Genomic DNA, 7686 nt, shown 5'->3' on the forward strand with positions numbered 1-7686 from the left:
AAAGGATTTCAAAAATGTGATTGGTTGACTATAGGCCTGTGACATTGGCCTACTACTCGTCTTGCGCTCCGCATAATATTTGATCTCAACAATAATTGGACATCACCAGTACCACATCCTTATGATATGCTATATATATTTTCATACACGCAACATAAATGCAAGAGACAGGTTGGAATGATTGCCTGAAATACGGGATAATTTACCTTTTTTTCTAAATTTGTGGTGGATGAATTTGTTGATAAAATGCGGAACATTATTGTTTGGTTGCGGGACGTGGAATAAAGGGCCAAAATGGTGGACTGTCTCGCACAATCCGCGTCACACTACTGTGTGTCTCAACAAGTAGGTTGATACCCCATTTAATTGGTGCACAATCTATATGTCAGTCTGTACAGTGCAAAATTAATGTTCATTACACACAATAGACTAACTGGGGAGGTGATTTTCCACAGTCAAAGTCCCGAAATAAGATATACACTGCTCAAAAAAATAAAGGGAACACTTAAACAACACAATGTAACTCCAAGTCAATCACACTTCTGTGAAATCAAACTGTCCACTTAGGAAGCAACACTGATTGACAATAAATTTCACATGCTGTTGTGCAAATGGAATAGACAAAAGGTGGAAATTATAGGCAATTAGCAAGACACCAGCAATAAAGGAGTGGTTCTGCAGGTGGTGACTACAGACCACTTCTCAGTTCCTATGCTTCCTGGCTGATGTTTTGGTCACTTTTGAATGCTGGCGGTGCTTTCACTCTAGTGGTAGCATGAGACGGAGTCTACAACCCACACAAGTGGCTAAGGTAGTGCAGCTCATCCAGGATGGCACATCAATGCGAGCTGTGTCAAGAAGGTTTGCTGTGTCTGTCAGCGTAGTGTCCAGAGCATGGAGGCGCTACCAGGAGACAGGCCAGTACACCAAGAGACGTGGAGGAGGCCGTAGGAGGGCAACAACCCAGCAGCAGGACCACTACCTCCGCCTTTGTGCAAGGAGGAGCACGGCCAGAGCCCTGCTAAATTACCTCCAGCAGGCCACACATGTGCATGTGTCAGCATATGGTCTCACAAGGGCTCTGAGGATCTCATATCGGTACCTAATGGCAGTCAGGCTACCTCTGGCGAGCACATGGAGGGCTGTGCGGCCCCCACAAAGAAATGCCACCCCACACCATGACTGACCCACCGCCAAACCGGTCATGCTGGAGGATGTTGCAGGCAGCAGAACGTTCTCCACGGCGTCTCCAGACTCTGTCACGTCTGTCACATGTGCTCATGTGCTCAGTGTGAACCTGCTTTCATCTGTGAAGAGCACAGGGCGCCAGTAGCGAATTTGCCAATCTTGGTGTTCTCTGGCAAATGCCAAATGTCCTGCACGGTGTTGGGCTGTAAGCACAATCCCCACCTGTGGACGTCGGGCCCTCATACCACCCTCATGGAGTCTGTTTCTGACCGTTTGAGCAGACACATGCACTGAAGGCCCCTCGCCAGACGCCTTGAGTCCATGATGGCTCGCACAGTATACGCCGGGGCCCCCTCGATGTCCAGAGGGGGCGGAGGAACCTCCCGCACCTCAGACTGCTGGAGTGGACCAACCACCACCGGCCTGAGGAGAGACACATGGAACGAGGGGTTAATAGGGTAATCAGGGGGAAGCTGTAACCTATAACAGACCTCGTTCAGTCTCCTCAGGACTTTAAATGGCCCCACAAACCGCGGACCCAGCTTCCAGCAGGGCAGGCGAAGGGGTAGGTTTCGGGTCGAGAGCCAGACCCGGTCCCCCGGTGCATACACCGGGGCCTCACTGCGGTGGCGGTCGGCGCTCGCCTTCTGCCGCCTGATGGCCCATTGCAGGCGCACATGGGCTGTGTCCCATGTCTCCTCCGAGCGGCAAAACCATTCATCCACCGCAGGTGCCTCGATCTGGCTCTGATGCCACGGTGCCAGGACTGGCTGATAACCTAGTACACACTGAAAAGGAGAGAGGTTAGTGGCGGAGGGAGTTTTGGGCCATCTCTACCCAGGGGATGAAAGCCGCCCACTCCCCCGGCCGGTCCTGGCAATAGGACAGCAGAAACCTACCCACAAACCTACCCACATCCTGGTTAACTCTTTCCACCTGCCCGTTACTCTCGGGGTGAAAACCTGAGGTGAGGCTGACCGAGACCCCCAGGCATTCCATAAACGCCCTACAAACGTGAACTGGGGACCCCGATCAGAAACTATATCCTCAGGCACCCCGAAGTGCCGGAAGATGTGGGTGAACAGGGCCTCCGCAGTCTGTAGAGCCCTAGGGAGACCGGGCAAAGTAAGGAGACGGCAGGACTTAGAAAACCGATCCACAACGACCAGGATCGTTGTGTTTCCTTGTGACGTCACAAAATCCATCGATAGGTGTGACCACGGCCGTTGTGGAACCGGTAGGGGTTGTAATTTCCCTCTGGGCAGGTGTCTAGGTGCCTTGCACTGGGCGCACACCGAGCAGGAGGAAACATAAACCCTCATGTCCTTAGCAAAAGTGGGCCACCAATACTTCCCACTAAGACAGCGCACTGTCCGACCGATGCCAGGATGACCAGAGGAGGGTGACGTGTGGGCCCAGCAGATCAAACGATCGCGGACATCAGACGGAACGTACAGACGCCCAACTGGACACTGGGTGGGAGTGGGCTCTGTACGTAACGCCCGCTCGATGTCCGCGTCCCCCTCCCATACCACCGGTGCCACCAGGCAAGAAGCCGGAAGTATAGTATACATCCGGGACAGTGCGTCTGCCTTAGCGTTCTGGGAACCTGGTCTGTAAGAAAGGGTGAAAACAAAACGGGTGAAAAACATGGCCCACCTTGCCTGGCGAGGGTTCAGTCTCCTCGCCGCCCAGATATACTCCAGATTGCGGTGGTCAGTCCAAATGAGGAAAGGGTGTTTAGTACCCTCAAGCCAATGCCTCCATGCCTTCAGAGCCTTGACAACAGCCAACAGTTCCCGATCACCCACATCATAGTTTCGCTCCGCCGGGCTGAGCTTCTTCGAAAAGAAAGCACAGCGGAGCTTTGGCGGCGTAGCCAAGCACTGAGACAGCACAGCTCCTATCCCAGCCTCGGACGCGTCCGCCTCTACTATAAATGCCATGGAGGGATCAGGATGAGCTAGCACAGGAGGTAAACAGAGCCTTCAGGTGACCAAAAGACCTGTCCGCCTTAGCTGACCACTGCAGTCGCACCGGTCCCCCCTTCAGCAAGGAGGTAATGGGAACCGCTACCTGACCAAAGCCCCGGACTACCTTCGGTAGTTGTTGGCAAACCCTAAGAACCGCTGCACCTCCTTTACCGTGGTTGGAGTCGGCCAATTACGCACGGCTGAAATGCGGTCATTTTCCATCTCCACCCCTGACGCTGACAGGCGGTACCCTAGGAAGGAGACAGACTGTTGGAAGAACAAACATTTATTTTTTTATTTTTTTTATCCCATTTTCTCCCCAATTTTCGTGGTATCCAATCGCTAGTAATTACTATCTTGTCTCATCGCTACAACTCCCGTACGGGCTCGGGAGAGACGAAGGTCGAAAGCCATGCGTCCTCCGAAGCACAACCCAACCAAGCCGCACTGCTTCTTAACACAGCGCGCCTCCAACCCGGAAGCCAGCCGCACCAATGTGTCGGAGGAAACACCGTGTACCTGGCCCCCTTGGTTAGCGCGCACTGCGCCCAGCCCGCCACAGGAGTCGCTGGAGCGCGATGAGACAAGGATATCCCTACCGGCCAAACCCTCCCTAACCCGGACGACGCTATGCCAATTGTGCGTCGCCCCACGGACCTCCCGGTCGCGGCCGGCTGCGACAGAGCCTGGGCGCGAACCCAGAGATTCTGGTGGCGCAGTTAGCACTGCGATGCAGTGCCCTAGACCACTGCGCCACCCGGGAGGCCCAGAACAAACATTTCTCAGCCTTGACGTACAGGTCATGCTCCAACGACCAAGCACCTTGAGCACCAGGGACACATGCTCGGCGCGTGTAGCGGAGTATATTAGAATGTCATCTATATACACCACTACACCCTGCCCGTGCAGGTCCCTGAAAATCTAGTCTACAAAGGATTGGAAGACTGATGGAGCATTCATCAACCCGTACGGCATGACGAGGCACTCATAGTGCCCAGAGGTGGTACTAAATGCCGTCTTCCACTCATCCCCCTACCGGATACGCACCAGGTTGTAAGCGCTCCTGAGATCCAATTTTGTGAAGAAGCGCGCCCGTGTAATGACTGTCACACTGGCTATGAGAGGCAGCGGATAACTGTACTTAATTATACCTCGATAGTCAATACACGGGCGTACACCTCCATCCTTCTTCACAAAAAAGAAACTCGAGGAGGCAGGTGAAGTGGAAGGCCGAATGTATCCCTGTCCCAGAGATTCGGAGACATACGTTTCCATACCTGGCGTCTCCTCCTGTGACAGAGGATACACGTGAGTCCTGGGAAGTGCTGCGTCTACCAGGATATTTATCGCACAATCCCCCTGTCGATGGGGTGGTAGTTGAGTCTCAAATCGGCATATTCAGGGGGAATGTGCATGGTGGAGACCTGGTTTGGACTTTCCACCGTAGTCGCACCTATGGAAACACCTACACACCTCCCTGAGCACTGACGTGACCATCCCTTAAGAGCCCTCTGTTGCCACGAAATAGTGGGGTCATGATGGGCCAACCAGGAAAGCCCCAACACCACATGAAACGCAGGAGAATCGATCAGAAAGATACTAATTCTCTCTTCATGACCCTCCTGCGTTATCATACATAATGGAGCTGTGACCTCCCTAATCAGCCCCGACCCTAAAGGACGACTATCCAAGGCATGTACAGGGAAGGGCACATCAACAGGAACAATAGAGATCACTAATCTAAGTGCAAATGACCGGTCAATAAAGTTCACAGCTGCGCCTGAATCTACTAGCGCCTTATTACATTTACATTTAAGTCATTTAGCAGACGCTCTTATCCAGAGCGACTTACAAATTGGTGCATTCACCTTATGATATCCAGTGGAACAACCACTTTACAATAGTGCATCTAACTCTTTTAAGGGGGGGGGGGGGGGTTAGAAGGATTACTTTATCCTATCCTAGGTATTCCTTAAAGAGGTGGGGTTTCAGGTGTCTCCGGAAGGTGGTGATTGACTCCGCTGACCTGGCGTCGTGAGGGAGTTTGTTCCACCATTGGGGTGCCAGAGCAGCGAACAGTTTTGACTGGGCTGAGCGGGAACTGTACTTCCTCAGAGGTAGGGAGGCGAGCAGGCCAGAGGTGGATGAACGCAGTGCCCTTGTTTGGGTGTAGGGCCTGATCAGAGCCTGAAGGTACGGAGGTGCCGTTCCCCTCACAGCTCCGTAGGCAAGCACCATGGTCTTGTAGCGGATGCGAGCTTCAACTGGAAGCCAGTGGAGAGAGCGGAGGAGCGGGGTGACGTGAGAGAACTTGGGAAAGTTGAACACCAGACGGGCTGCGGCGTTCTGGATGAGTTGTAGGGGTTTAATGGCACAGGCAGGGGGCCCAGCCAACAGCGAGTTGCAGTAATCCAGACGGGAGATGACAAGTGCCTGGATTAGGACCTGCGCCGCTTCCTGCGTGAGGCAGGGTCGTACTCTGCGAATGTTGTAGAGCATGAACCTACAGGAACGGGTCACCGCCTTGATGTTAGTTGAGAACGACAGGGTGTTGTCCAGGATCACGCCAAGGTTCTTAGCACTCTAGGAGGAGGACACAATGGAGTTGTCAACCGTGATGGCGAGATCATGGAACGGGCAGTCCTTCCCCGGGAGGAAGAGCAGCTCCGTCTTGCCGAGGTTCAGCTTGAGGTGGTGATCCGTCATCCACACTGATATGTCTGCCAGACATGCAGAGATGCGATTCACCACCTGGTTATCAGAGGGGGGAAAGGAGAAGATTAATTGTGTGTCGTCTGCATAGCAATGATAGGAGAGACCATGTGAGGATATGACAGAGCCAAGTGACTTGGTGTATAGCGAGAATAGGAGAGGGCCTAGAACAGAGCCCTGGGGGACACCAGTGGTGAGAGCACGTGGTGCGGAGACAGATTCTCGCCACGCCACCTGGTAGGAGCGACCTGTCAGGTAGGACGCAATCCAAGCGTGGGCCGCGCCGGAGATGCCCAGCTCGGAGAGGGTGGAGAGGAGGATCTGATGGTTCACAGTATCAAAGGCAGCCGATAGGTCTAGAAGGATGAGAGCAGAGGAGAGAGAGTTAGCTTTAGCAGTGCGGAGCGCCTCCGTGACACAGAGAAGAGCAGTCTCAGTTGAATGACTAGTCTTGAAACCTGACTGATTTGGATCAAGAATGTCATTCTGAGAGAGATAGCAGGAGAGCTGGCCAAGGACGGCAAGTTCAAGAGTTTTGGAGAGAAAAGAAAGAAGGGATACTGGTCTGTAGTTGTTGACATCGGAGGGATCGAGTGTAGGTTTTTTCAGAAGGGGTGCAACTCTCGCTCTCTTGAAGACGGAAGGGACGTAGCCAGCGGTACTAAATGCCGTCAAGGATGAGTTGATGAGCGGGGTGAGGTAAGGGAGAAGGTCTCCGGAAATGGTCTACAACAGCCTTATGCTGGGAATGCGGGGAAAACTCTATACATACACTCATGTGCGCAATAGGATACTCTGGGTGAGTCGGGTGCCTACTCACCTGGGATGATCCACCAGTGCCCTGCCTGCTGCCTCGACTCCCTGGGGAACCTCCCCAGCACCGACCAGCAGTATGCCCTCTGCTGCCACATGTGGTGCAGGAAACGGCCCCTCCTCCAGTCACCCTCAGAGCAGCACCTCCGAGCTCCATAGGTGTAGGGTCGGAGGTGCTGGGGGATGGAATGGACGGGCCCCGATCCGGACGTCCGCGGGTGGCCAACAGGTTATCCAGCCGGATGAATAAATCCACCAGTTGGTCGAGGGTAAGGGTGGTGTCCCTGCAGGCCAGCTCCCGACGAACGTCCTCACGTAGAATGCACCGGTAATGGTTGATCAGGGGCCTTTCATTCCATCCCGCGCTGGCTGCCAGGGTCCTGAAGTCCAGTGCAAAGTCCTGTGCGCTCCTCATCCCCTGTCGAATATGGAACAACCATTCCCCCGCCGCTCTCCCCTCCGGTAGATGATCAAATACCGCCTGGAAACGGCGGGTGAAATCCTCATAGTGGACCAACGCTGCCCCTTCTCTCCCCCATACGGCGTTGGCCCACTCAAGTGCTCTCCCGACAAACAGGAGATGAGGGCGGACACGCTCTCGTATCCCGAGGGAGCCGGGTGGACGGTCGCCAGGTAGAGCTCCAACTGGAGCAGAAACCCCTGGCACCCGGCAACCGTCCCATCACATGCCCTCGGGAGCGAGAGCCAAATCCCACTGGGTTCAGGTGACGGAAGAGTGGACAGCGATGTGGGTTGGGGTGAAGTGGACGGGGGTATGGGAAAACCCCCTCTCTCCCATCGCTCCATGGTGTGCAGCTGGACGCGCTCCTCCACTGGTAACTGAGGACCGGTGTACCTGCTGACTCCATATTGAGGTACGTGTTTCTGTCAAGAGTCCGTGTGCAGCAGGTAGGACGGAGTCAGGCGCAGGACACAAACCCGTGTAACAATGTACTTTACTCAGAGTTCACAAACAAATTCCATACAGGGAACAATTTTC

The sequence above is a fragment of the Salvelinus fontinalis genome, chromosome 2 (assembly GCF_029448725.1).
Source record: "Salvelinus fontinalis isolate EN_2023a chromosome 2, ASM2944872v1, whole genome shotgun sequence".
Lineage (NCBI taxonomy): Eukaryota > Metazoa > Chordata > Actinopteri > Salmoniformes > Salmonidae > Salvelinus > Salvelinus fontinalis.